The following is a 14,574-nucleotide window of genomic DNA, read 5'->3' as shown; positions in this document are numbered from 1 at the left end:
TGACGATTAATACAGCTTCCATTAGAGCTGAGGTCTCACTTCAGCTGGAATGCCTTTTAATCATAAGGGTGAGGTCATCAGGACTATTTTTACCCTATGTTGTCACTTTAATACACCCCAAGCCTTCTTAATTAGTCACAGTCTAATGCATTCTCCCTATACTTAGAAAACGAGTGCAATGACAAATATGTCCCATTATGTGAAACTGTTTACTAGCATGATCTTTAAAGTGTCTCCAAGGAGAAGAGTCTTCCTCTGACAATCAGGATAAAGACAGAGATAAATAGAGGGAGGCTGGTCATGGACATTCAGTGAAAAGTTTCTGACAAATGTTTCTGACAATGCACGTTGGCAGATACAGGTATAGGGGTACATGTGCACTGCAGTATAGTTTATGCTGATTTTCCGCACTGATTTTCCTGTGGATTTCGCTGGAAACCAAAATTTGCATGGATTTTGAAACAGATTTGCTCCAGTTTGAAATCTGCACTGAAAATCCGCAGAGGACAGACTGCAGACTTTGCAGAAAATTGGCACCGCCTGTCAACTTGTCCATGGAAATTTTTAGCACTGTGTAGATGAGATTTTGAAAATCTCATCTGCTTAGCTGGAGCTGTATTAGGCCTCATGCACACGACCAGTTTTTGCATTCACTTCAATTGGGCCGCAAAAGATGCGGACAGCACTCCGTGTGCTGTCCGCATCCTTTGCTCCGTTCCGTGGCCCCGCAAAAAAAATATAGCATGTCCTATTCTTGTCCGTTTTGCGGACAAGAATAGGCATTTCTACAATGGGCCGCCCAATCCGTTCCGCAAATTGCTGAAGGCACCTGGGCGGCTTCCGTTTTTTGCGGACCATTTATATATTTGTATAGGTTAATCATGTCCCCCCTTAGACGTCTCTTCTCAAGACTAAATAAATTCAATATGTAATAGCTAAGCCCAGGTTCAGGCTGCCACCTTGTAGGAGTGGTTCCTGATCTATAATATCTAGACACATGTGTATGCAATGCACACACAAATGTTTAATTCCAAATCATGAGCTTTATTTTAACTGACTTGATTGAGCCAACAATATTTTCCAGTGTATAAAAGGCTGTGAACATTTTTATGGATGAACCTGCCAGCTATTTTACTCCAGCAATGACTACATATAATGTAGAAATAGACTTATGGGCATGTTTTATGCTGGCTTTATATGTAAACAGCTGTCGGTTGGCTCTGCGCCAGCTCTCGGCCTGTGTGATCATCTCACATGGTGTCTATTATATCAAGCTGCTGTTATCAAAATGTGTGTCTGCTGCGTGAAGGTTATTTCACATTTTTGATACTCCATAGCCCCTGCATTATTGCAAGCTGACTGCATCATGTCACACCACTGAGCCGGGAAGACAATAACATTTCAAATTCCTTACATGATTTCTGTGTGTGTTATTGCTGACGTACTGTAATATGAAATGAAAGTCATGGATCTATATGGTTCTGCATTGCGAATACCAGAATGAGGTATGATTGACTGCACATTTGGTCAGCAACAATGTGCAGCTTAGATTAGCACTACATAACAATGAGATTGGGATGTATGTATGAGCACAAAGAATATATACTGTACATGTGTATATAAAATGTTATTTTTGATCAGAGTATATGTGTTAAAAGGTTTTAGTGAGGACATTGCAATAGCCCAGGCGGGAGATGACGAGGGCATGCACTAGAATTTTGGTTGAATCAAGGGTGAGGAAGGAGTGAATACAAGTGGTGTTCTTATGTTGAAAGCGGCAGGTGGAGGTGAAGTCAACGGAAGTGACATCGGGGTCAGAGATGTCAATTTGAGTGTCGTCAGCATAGAGGTGGTATTGGAATCCATAGGACTCTATGAGCTGTCCCAGGCCGAATGTATAAATGGAGAAAAGTACGGGACCCGGGACAGAGCGTTGAGGGACACCAACAGAGAGAGGACATAATAAGAAGGTGGTGCATGAATCGGAAATGCTGAAGGTTCTGTTGTTGAGGTAAAAAGAGATCCAGGAGAGGGCTAGGTCTCTAATGCCGAGGGATGAGAGGGTTTGTTACAGGAGAGAGTGGTCGACTGTGCCAAAGGCCGTCGACAGGTCAAGGAGTAGGAGTACATCAATACATTTTCAGATGGATTGTTAGTGTGAATCAGTATAGATTACTTACTGTCCCAGCACAGATGATAAGTGCTGAGCACTCCTTGCACTTGGTCTCAACGCCAGCAACACAATCTGTGGATCACAGTTCTGATTTTAGGTACAGTATATTGTATACATATTGCATATATTCCAAGTAACCCTGACCCACACACACATGCCCTAGCACTAAAGACTTGCTTGATGGATGCTATACAGGACTATACAGCACTACATACCTTTTACATCCAGTGCCTCACAGGTAGCGTCTCCACTGATTTAGACCCTCTTTTTCCTCTTCTCCACTCAGCCCCTGACAACTTCTTTCAGCCGCATCTCTTCTACAGAGTTTGCCAGACATTTTGGGTTCCATAGTTTTCTACAGTGTCATCCTGTTACTACCTCCAATACTGTGCCTGCTGTGCTCCCCTATGTCCCCAAATACTGCACTGTAAAAATACTAGTGTCACACAGTCCCCCCCTCCAAAGTAATATAAATGTCCCACCAATAGCAATAATTCTCTCCCAGAATGCCCTCATTAGTAACAGTGCCCCGTAAAATGACCCCAATAATGATAATGCTCCCCAAGAGTGCCCCTGTTAGTAGTCATGCCCTCCATATTGTGCCCAATAATAATGTCTACCATAGTGCAGCCAATAGTAGGAAAGGCCTTTATATAGTGCCCCTCGTATTAATAATGCCCCCTATAAAACCCCCAGTAGTTATAATGTCCCCTATAGTACCCCAGTAGGTACTATATAATGCCCCCATAGTGTCCCCACTAGTTATTATACCCCTTTAGTGCACCAGTAGTTAAGATGTCCCCCTATAGTGCTCCAATAGTTAAAATGTCCCATATAGTGCTGCAGTAGTTAAAATGTGCTACTGTAGTGCCTCAATAGAATGCCCCTAGTAGTGTCCCCAGTAGTTATAATCGCCCCTGTAATGCCCCAGTAGTTATGATGCTCTCTATAGTACCCCAGTAGTTATAATGGTCCCTGTAGTGTGCCAGCAGTTATAATACCCCTGCTCCCAGTAGTGTCCCAGCAGGTATAATGCCTCTGCCCCAGTAGTGTCCCATCTGTTCTGATGTGTATGCCCACAGTAGTGTCTCAGCCGTTATGATGCTCCTGTTCCCAGTAGTTTCCCAGCTTTTAAAATGCCTCTGCCCCCTGTAGTGCCAGTAGTTATAATGCCCATGCCCCAGTAGTGTCTGAACAGTTATGATGCTCCTGCTTACAGTAATGCCCCAGCAGTTATAATGCCTATGCCCCTATAGTGCCACAGTAGTCAGTTATCATACCCCTGCCCCCAGTAGTTATAACGTCCCTGCCCTAATACCCCTTCCCCATATACAATTGAATGTGTAGCGGCCTCGATATTCAGAGCTATGGTCAAAACATTCGAGGTCCAGGCCATAGATGTTTTGGCCTAGAGACACCCCTGATATTCTCTGTCATTACCTTGAGCGCTGACCATATTATCCTTACATTGGTTTTCTGTTGGCTCTGAGCAACTAAGATCTGGGCCAGTGCATTTGGTAATATTTACTAGTTAGGCCTCTTTCACACTTGCGTTGTCCGGATCCGGCGTGTACTCCACTTGCCGGAATTACACTCCGGATCCGGAAAAACGCAAGTGTACTGAAAGCATTTGAAGACGGAACCGTCTTCCAAATGCTTTCAGTGTTACTATGGCACCCAGGACGCTATTAAAGTCCTGGTTGCCATAGTAGGAGCGGGGAGCGGGGGAGCGGTATACTTACAGTCCGTGCGGCTCCCGGGGCGCTCCAGAATGACGTCAGAGCGCCCCATGCGCATGGATGACGTGATCCATGTGATCACATGATCCATGCGCTTGGGGCGCCCTGACGTCACTCTGGAGCGCCCGGGGAGCCGCACGGACGGTAAGTATACTGCTCCCCGCTACACTTTACCATGGCTGCCAGGACTTTAGCGTCCCGGCAGCCATGGTAACCACTCTGAAAAAGCTAAATGTCGGCTCCGGCAATGCGCCGAAACGACGTTTAGCTTAAGGCCGGATCCGGATCAATGCCTTTCAATGGGCATTAATTCCGGATCCGGCCTTGCGGCAAGTGTTCCGGATTTTTGGACGGAGCAAAAAGCGCAGCATGCTGCGGTATTTTCTCCGGCCAAAAAACGTTCCGTTCCGGAACTGAAGACATCCTGATGCATCCTGAACGGATTTCTCTCCATTCAGAATGCATTAGGATAATCCTGATCAGGATTCTTCCGGCATAGAGCCCCGACGACGGAACTCTATGCCGGAAGACAAGAACGCAGGTGTGAAAGAGCCCTTAAGCTCTACTGCACTTAAGGAGCAGAATCTGGCATAATAAAAATTTGTATTCTCACTTATCTTGATGATAAAAGCTTCACAAAGTATGTGTCAGCCCTACCTAGTGCGATCAACAGTTTAGCATGTCGAAACTGCTGACAGACTTCCTTTAATCTTTTAGATAGCCAATCTATAGATGCACCAGATTTATCATAAAAACCTAGCTGAACTGCTAATTCCCAATAATTTCCTTGATTCTGAGTAGAGGTTTTGCTGCATTTCCATTGCAGCGGTCTTCTCTGTGTAGGGGCAATTGCTACTGCTTGTCTCCCAGTACAGATTCGTTGTTTCAGGGCAGCAGATCACTGTTTGCACAGGATAATCTGTTGCCCAGAAACAATGGTTTTGGCTGCCACAAAAATGATGCTTTCCATTGATGATCAAGTGGCTGCTTGTTCATCAGGAAATTGGTGGCACCTTTACAAAGGACAGTTTGCAGGAACGCACATTTGTATAAACGTTTCCGTATAAAGAGGCCTTAAGGACTCCCTGTTTACAAGTCTACACTGTCGAAGGTCTCATGCACACGGCCGTTGTGCGGCCATTCCGTGCGGCTGGGACAGATCAAGACCCATTCAACTTGAATGAGTCCGTGATCTGCCGCACCGCAAAAAATAGAACATGTTCTATTTTTTTGCGGTGCGGAGGCACGGACAGAAACACCACGGAAGCACTCCGTAGTGCTTCCGTGGGATTCCGTGCCGCACTGCAGCTCCGGATTGCGGACCCATTCAAGGAGCACACGGCCGGTAACCGCATATTGTGGACCCGCTGTTTGCAGGCCGCAATACGGCAACGGCCGTGTGCATGAGGCCTTACTCATAGTAAATCTAGCCCATTATGCCTCTTAAAAATGAATCTGCCCCATCTGATGGACCATTAGGTCAAGGATAAAGAAGTGGAACATTCTTACCCTTTCCATCAATTTGGAGTTGGCCTGCAGTGGAGGGTCCAAAGAAAGTGTCATGAGCTGGTAGTTTCCCTAATGAATTGTACTGACATGCACTCACTCAGCTCTAGGGTGGATAAATAGATATACTGCTCCCAAAGTCTAGCCTTGGCAGTTTGCCCTAAAAAGCCTTCCAATACGTTTTGCAGTGCTTTTCACAGACGCATTAGGGTAATAAATAGGTCATCATATGGGCTGTTTGACACCACTGTGCTCAAGTAGATCATTTATCCTGCAGGCCAGTTACTTCAGAGCCCTTGCATGCTCTATCATTAAATTTTGTGATCCATTTAATTAACTGATGATCCACAAAAAGTGAGACAACACATTGGGAAGCTCATTTGCAAACTCGAGTAAGGCAAACTCATCATTGTATTTGATGTGGCGTCATTGGCTGTGATTCACTTTTCAAGCAGTTTTTTTTTTTACAAGGCATGTGCAATGTGTGTTCTTCTAGGACATTTTTTTCCTATTTACTGTCGCGAGGAAGAACTTTGCCCCCACCAATCAGATATTGATGACCTGTATTGAAGATAGGTCATCAATATGTAGAAACTGGACAACTCCTTAAAAGGGGTTTTCAAGGAGATCAATATTAACAGCCTATCCACATGATTGGTCATCAATATCAGTGGGGTCCAACTGCCAGCACCCCTGCTGATCAGTCGTTTCAACATGTGAGTGCCACAGCCTTTTCCGAGGCCAGTGACGTCACATTCATTGGTTACATGGCCTATGAACAGCTCAGTCATATTCAGGGGCATAGCTAAAAGCTCATGGGCCCTGGTGCAAGATTTCAGCTTGGGCCCCCCTTCCCTCAGTGCTTTGTGACCATGGAGGCAAAAATTTAAACAGCACCCCCCAACCCCCCTCATGCCAAATTCTTGACCTAACCCCTTCCCTGCAGCCAGAGGTGTAACTTGACCAGCATGCACTTTCTATAATGCCAGTGTCTTATGCGGCACAAGGGTCTTTGGGCCCCCTTAGGCTCCTGGGCCCAGTAGCGACTGCTACCTCTGCACCCCCTATAGCTATGCCCCTGGTCATATTCAAATGAATTGACCTGGGCTGCAAAACCAAGCACAGACAGTATGCAAGGTACAGTAGGACGTGGTGCATGGTATGCTGTGAGAAACCCGCAGTGTGCCATGGCCTCTTCAAACAGATGATCGTGAGGGATGCTGGGGGTCAGACCACCACCAAGCCGATATTGATGACCTATCCCAAGGATAGGCCATCGTTATTGATCTCCCCAAAAACCGCTTTCAAGGTGCACTTACGTATTCTAAATTCTAGGCTATTATGTCAACTGTTGCTATTATGAGAATGAATATGCTGTGCTAGTCAATCATGGTTTGCAGATGACTAATCAAGCAGAACAAGTGCATCAAAATGCCTACATGCATACATCTGATGATTTGTACCAGTTCTATAAATGGAAAGCTATTCAGATACCCATACATAGATATCAAAATGAATAATTAATGTCTTGGCAAAAGCCAACAAATAGATGCCAAAACAGTAACTATGGTAACCCATACACCAAGTGAACAGAACAACCGCAATGTGGGGTGGCAGGGGAACATGGGGATAGACAGAGCTTTCATACAAGCAGTTCAGATGAATAGAATTCTCTCATCAATGTCACACATTTTAACAATGTTAATAGCATACATGAGTTTGACTGGATAATTTGTGCTCTTTCAGCCAAGCGGATTCATTTCTGAATTATTAAGTCATTGACTGTGTTTTTGGGTGTTGATGGTGGAGGGAGTTATCCACTTTCTGTTTATTTAGAACAGGCTGCACAGTCTACAAAGAAGAACAGGGTGTACACAAGGTAAGATGTGGAAGTCTTCTGTCCCGCACATTACATTATCAACCTCTGCAGTTTTTTCTCTAGTCAATGCTGCAGTCTTTAAAGGCTATTAATACCTTTGTGGGAAGTTTTTATTTTTTTTATAATTGCATTATACTTATTTTGGGCTAAAAATATATATATATTTTTTCAATTGACCTTTATTAAAAACTTTCAACAGTTCGTCTCTACAGATTTCAGTTTCACTGCGTCTGCAGACTCTTCCTTCTCCTCAGGAAATTGTGTCATAGCTGTATTAATGGTTCGATCTGTGGCCCTTATCTCTAGTTCCCTGACAGCTCATAACCACTCATTTAAAGTCTAACTGTCATTTCGGTTTATTTTTAATATTGTGTAAGGACACGGATGTTAAACGTTTTTGTAATGTACTTTATTAGGAAAGAGGTTTCTTTCTACTAGAGTATAGAGCTAACAGCATTGCTAAGCAGAGTCTGTGTTCAGAAGACGCCTGTGTGTAACATGCAGAGGCTTCCATCTGCCTCTTGTCACTACCTAAGTCCTTGACTATGTACATGTGCCCTATCATCGTCCATCTCCCTATCTGACTTGGTACATACAGGCATCTAGTAAAATGCTAAAGACTGAAGACAGACTCTCCTTAGCAACGCTCAGTTACAGCTTTGATAGAAGACTCTTTAAACTGAATCAGCATTAACAGTTTAACCTGTTTAGGACATAGGGCGTACCGGTACACCCTGATGTCCCGATCCTTAAGGACACAGGATGTACCGGTACTTCCTATGTATTTACGATCACCGCCGCTTGGCGGGCGGCGATCGGAACCCGGTGCCTGCTCAAATCATTGAGCAGGCAACTGGGGACAATGCGCCGGGGGGTCCTGTGACCCCCCGTGTAGGCGATCGCAGCAAACCACAGGTCAATTCAGACCTGCGGTTTGCTGAGTTTCCGGGTTATTCGGGTCTCTAGGGACCCGATAACAGGGAACAGGATGGTGATCGGTGGTGTGATAATACACCACCAATCACCATCCTGCGATCCTGAGAGGTGATGTGACATCACCTCTCAGGATTGCCTCTCATTGGTCAGTTCGGCAGGCGGGAGGTTCAAATTATCGCAGCGCTCCTCTCTTCCTCCTTTTCAGTCCGGGAGCCTGAGGAGAGAGGAGCACTGCATTGATCATCAGAGCCAGCACCACCCATCTGTTCAGAGCTCAGGATCCAGCACCCCATCTGTGCCCCAGCACCACCAGGTATTTAGGGAAAGGCTAGGGACAAGTTAGATTAGGCAGGGATATTTAGGGAAAGTTAGTGGAAGCAAAAAAAAAAACAGTTACTGATTGCATCACCCTAAATCGGGTGTGTGCGTATGCTGACTGTGGCCAACACTCTTAGCGTCCGGCCACTGTTAGCGCATTACACACCCCACCGCTGATCAACTTCGGACGCTGATCAACTTTTTGTCTGTTAGATTTAGGCTAAGTTCGCGAACACCCGTGCCCCCACACACACGCACACTGAATAAAGATTTACACGCACACAAGCAGACACACACTTCCCTATGGCCCGCCGGATGTTCTCAGCCGAGGAGGCATACGCCCAGCTTGCCTCCGACTTCGAATGTCCCAGTGAGGACGAGGATGACCCCACTTCCCTTTTGTCATCCGCGTTCTCCTCATCATCTAGAGATGATGATGAGCCCCCAAGGCGGAAGAGATGCCGCCAGGCGGAGCAAGGGGACCGCCATGCTAGGGACCCTGTGGCCCACCCTAGTATGAGCAGCTCTGGGGCTCGTACTAGTTTTCCGGCCCACCAGTTAAATCCACCGGAGCCCCCTGCCGTCTGAACTTGTCTAGTATACCCCAGAGCGTTTTGAGCCCGTGATCCAGATTTCCACAGTGGGCTTCACTGAATACGACTATTTTAGTCTTTTTTTCAGTGACCACTTTGTAAATCTAATGGTGGAGCAAACAAACCTGTACGCCCAACAGTTTGTTGCTCAACACCCGGGCTTCTTTTTGGCTAGGCCCGGTGGCTGGACCCTGGTCAGTGCAGCCGAGATGAGGACATTTTGAGGCCTCGTGCTGCACATGGGCCTAGTCAAGAAACCTAGTGTCAGGCATTACTAGAGTGGGGACGTCCTCTACCAGACCCCACTTTACAGTACGGCCACGACACGCTCCCGGTTTGAGGCCATCCGGAAATGCCTGCATTATGCAGATAATTCAGCATGTCCCCCCCAAGGTGATCCTGCCTATGACCACCTGTACAAAATCAGGCCGGTCATCGATCACTTTGGGGCCAAATTTGTACAGGCCTATGTACCTGGAAGGGAGGTCGCGGTTGATGAGTCTCTCATTGCTTTCAAGGGAAGACTCCTTTTCCGCCAGTATGTTCCCTCTAAGCGGGCGAGATATGGCGTGAAGCTGTACAAACTTTGTGAGAGTACCTCAGGGTACACTTACAAGTTTCGTGTGTACGAGGGGTGAGATTCCCGTATTCAACCCCCAGAATGTCCCTCCACTCTAGGTGTTAGCGGGAAACTTGTGTGGGACCTTCTTTACCCACTGCTAGATAAGGGTTACCACCTGTACGTGGATAACTTTTATACTAGTATCTCCTTGTTCCAGTTCCTCGCTGCCAGATCCACGTCCGCTTGTGGGACCGTGCGGAAAAATCAACGTGGCCTCCCTACCTACCCCCTCCCGGTACTTATCCCCAGGGGTGAGACCCGTGCCCTTGCCAGTGGAAACCTGTTGCTGGTCAGATATAAGGACAAGAGGAATGTCCTTGTACTGTCCACAATTCATGGTAACGGCATCACCCCTGTCCGAGGTACCGCGGCAACGGGGCTCAAGCCCGATTGTATCGTCGACTACAATCGGTATATAGACATATTATGTATCGCCGCGTCCGTAAGAATCTGCTCTAAAAAATACCCCCCCTACCCCTCAGATGAACACGGTCCAAAAAATAAAATAAAAACGGTGCCAAAAAAGCAATTTTTGGGCAAATTTTCTATTTTAATCAGTTTTTTCCAATAACAAAGCAAGGGTTAACAGCCAAACAAAACTTAATATTTATTACCCTCATACTGCAGTTTACAGAAACACCCCATATGTGGTCGTAAACTGCTGTATGACCAAACGGCAGGGCGCAGAAGGAAAGGAATGCCGTATGGTTTCTGAAAGGCAGATTTTGATGGCCTTTTTTTTTTGGCACCATGTCCCATTTGAAGCCCCCCTGATGCACCCCTAGAGTAAAAACTCCATAAAAGCAACTCCATCTAAGAAACTACACCGCTCAAGGTATTCAAAACTGATTATACAAACGTCGTTAACCCTTTAGGTGTTCCACAAGAGTTATTGGCAAATGGAGATGAAATTTCAGAATTTCTATTTCTGGTAACCTTGCCTCACAAAAATGTAATATAGATAAACCAAAAATCATATGTACCCTAAAAATAGTCCCAACAAAACTGCCACCTTATCCCGTAGTTTCCAAAATGGGATCACTTTTATGGAGTTTCTACTCTAGGGGTCCATAAGGGGGGCTTCAAATGGGACATTTAAATTGTTTGGTACATTTTCCATCTCCATTTGCCAATAACTCTTGTGCAACACCTAAAGGGTTAACAAAGTTTGTAAAATCAGTTTTGAATACATTGAGGGGTGTAATTTCTTAGATGGGGTCACTTTTATGGAGTTTCTACTCTAGGGGTGCATCAGGGGGGCTTCAAATGGGACATGGTTTAAAGGGTTTCTACCACCAGAAATACTGTTATGTAGCTGACTGACATTAGCGATGCGCTAATGTCAGCACTACATAACAGTATGTTTCTAATGTTAGTCCCTGCAGCCGTTTTTGTTAAGAAAGCACTTTTATTATATGCTAATGAGCCTCTAGGTGCTATGTGGGTGTAAAATCAGCACCTAGAGGCTCCGTCCACTCACCCATTATGCCGCCCAGGTCCAGTGTTGTGCCCTCCCAGCTCCTCTTGATTGATGGCACGGTCCGCTGCATCGCTGCCGAAATCCCACGCCTGCGCCGTTCACTTCTGTCTTCGGCGCAGGCGCAGTGAGTGAATGATGCGATCCTGGTGCCGGATTCCTCACTGCGCCTGCGTCGACTACGTCACAGTGAGGAAGCCGGCATCAGGAGAGCGGCCTTCACTCACTGCGCCTGCTGTTATGTAGTGCTGACATTAGCGCATCGCTAATGTCAGTCAGCTACATAACAGTATTTCTGGTGGTAGAAACCCTTTAAATAAACCAGTCCAGCAAAATCTGCCTTCCAAAAACCATGCGGCGCACCTTTCCCTCTACGCCCTACTGTGTGCCCGTACAGTAGTTTACGGCCACATATGGGGTGTTTCTGCAAACTACAGAATCGGGGCAATAAATATAGCATTTTGTTTGGCTGTTAACCCTTGCTTTGTTACTGGAAAAAATGGATTAAAATGAAAAATTTGCCAAAAAATTTAAATTCGCAAATTTCATCCCCATTTGCCAATAATTCTTGTGCAACACCTAAAGGGTTAATGACGTTTGTAAAATCAGTTTTGAATACCTTGAGGGGTGTAGTTTCTTAAATGGGGTCACTTTTATGGAGTTTCTACTCTAGGGGTGCATCAAGGGGACTTTAAATGGGACATGGTGTAAATAAACCAGTACAGCAAAATCTGCCTTCCAAAAACCATACGGCGCCCCTTTCCCTCTACGCCCTACTGTGTGCCCGTACAGTAGTTTACGGCCACATATGGGGTGTTTATGCAAACTACAGAATCGGGGCAATAAATATAGCCTTTTGTTTAGCTGTTAACCCTTGCTTTGTTACTGGAAAAAATGGATTAAAATGGAAAATTTGCCAAAAAATCGAAATTCTGAAATGTTATCTCCATTTGCCATTAACTCTTGTGGAACACCTAAAGGGTTAACGACGTTTGTAAAATCAGCTTTGAATACCTTGAGGGGTGTAGTTTCTAGAATGGGGTCATTTTTGGGTGGTTTCTATTATGTAAGCCTCACAAAGTGACTTCAGACCTGAACTGGTCCCTAAAAATTGGGTTTTTGAAAATTTCTGAAAAATTTCAAGATTTGCAAAAAATGGCCTGGTCCTTAAAGGGATTATGTCACCAGGATTAACGATATGTAGATATTTATATGTGCCCATCAGTCTTAATCTAGTGTTTACAATGATCCCTCTGTTTATGCTCTGTGTGCCTTATATTCTTATAAAAAGCTATCTTATTCATATGTAAATCACCTCTGTCAGGAGCCCAAGGGGTTGTCCCACGATCTCCTGGAGCCCAGCCGCACCCATCGATCCGGAGCCCAGCACCGCCTACTACTTAATTTATTCACTGCACTATCCTGACGTCATGTAATCTCTGCTCCGTAGTCTCGCGCAGGCGCAGTGGACACTGTGGTCTGCGCCCGTGCGGACTACTAGCACTGCGCATGCGCCGGCTCCCTGACCAGGCACTTAATGATGGCAGGTGTATGCTGACTCCTATTTAACATGATTTTGAATGTGATTGCTTAATTCTGAACACAGCTACATCCCCAGTTATAAGAGGGTGTGCACACTTATGCAACCACGTTATTTTAGTTTTTTTTGTGTTTTCTTCCCTCCACCTAAAAGATTTGAGTTTGTTTTTCAATTGAGTGGTACAGTTTATAGGTCACATTAAAGGTGGAAAAAGTTCTGAAATTATTTATCCTTGTCTCATTTTTTTTACATCACAGAAACCTTACATTTTAACAGGGGTGTGTAGACTTTTTATATCCACTGTATGTATGTATGTATGTATATATTCAGCTGGCTGAACTCAGCCTGCTTTTGTGAGAGGTGCACGTCCACTCTCACCTTTTCTGGTAGGAGGAGTTGCACCGGTCAGCTTCCTGTTCCGGCCCAGCTGCCACACTGTACGACGTCATTGGTAAGTCGCTCCGGTCCTTTCTCCCCCGCCGCCGTCACCCAGCACCAGCCGGACTCTCTCCCCCTCCCCCCCGCCGCTTCTCCTGCCGCCACGCGCTCGGGACCTGTTGCCGCTGAGCCGGAGGTCTGCGGGGGGGAAGTTCCCGCACTGTCCGCCCCACACACAAGCAGATGCTTCACTCACCCTCGCGGCTCACTCAGCCCGCCCGCACCACCGGCACACCACGCCAGATTCGGCCGGTCCCATCACAGCTTCCCTCTGCCCGGTCCGCCCCTTCCCGCGTCTTCCGCCCACCGCCTTGCGCTCCAGCGTGGAGCGCATCACGCTACCACCACGGCGGGTCGGAAGTCGGGGAGGGCCTACCACTGTGCCGTCGGTCTTCCCGCCCACCACCGCTCACCACTGCCGCATCAGTCCCCTGCCGCCCACCACTTCCTCCTACCGCCACTCGCCCAGGCCGGAGCACCGCTCCCGACCGCGGCAGTGACCAGGAAGCCGGCGGCCGGGCACTGACACAAAAAAAATTAAAAATGTAAATTATATATATGGCAGCAGGCCATCTCTATTCACGAGGTCCCGATCCTCAGTTTCAACACACATCCCTCATGACATCTGGCAATAAAATCTACCATTCACACGCTCAGACACACAGCGCATGCGTGCGCCGGCATCATGGGAGGGACAATGCGGCCTTCTTGTGCAGCCTTCGTCCCTCCCACTTTGCACCCCATCACTGGTTCACACACCTGGCGTCGCATGGCGCACTTCCCCGCGTATGCGTGCCATGCAGGTTGCCACCCCTTGTCCTCACCGGTGCCAGTCTGGTAGTCTCACCAGGACCGGCGCTGCCACAGCGGGTCCGCATGGATGCCATCACTCATTTCGGGTTTGGGTGGTGGCCGCCAGGCTGTGACGAAGGGAGGTCTCCAGCGGCTCCGGGGTCCGCTGTGGCGCAGCGGAATTTCCCTCCGTCTCAAGAGCCTGCCGGGTGCCCGGCGTCATCATTCCACGGAGTGGTCATTCCGCGGAGTGGTCACGCCCGGGTACCTACCGCAAACATCCTCAACCCAGTCTGGCCAGCGCCGCTGACTCGCAGCTTCTGACACAGTATAACTCCCAAAAAAAAAAAAAAAAGAGTTATTTTTCTTTTAAACACATACGCTCAGGTTTCCAATCTGGCCATCCTTCACGACTCTTCTGTCCGCAGGAACGCCCTGCCTTCTTCTCATTACTTTCCTCTCTCTCTTGTCGTATGTCGTACATCACAGGCAAGGCCTGTATTCCCTCTCTCCATATGACATTGCTATTTGTTCGTGTCCTATCTCTCTCTTTTTTTCCGC

Source organism: Bufo bufo, chromosome 2, assembly GCF_905171765.1.
Source record: "Bufo bufo chromosome 2, aBufBuf1.1, whole genome shotgun sequence".
NCBI classification, from domain to species: domain Eukaryota; kingdom Metazoa; phylum Chordata; class Amphibia; order Anura; family Bufonidae; genus Bufo; species Bufo bufo.
This window is presented reverse-complemented; position numbering follows the sequence as displayed.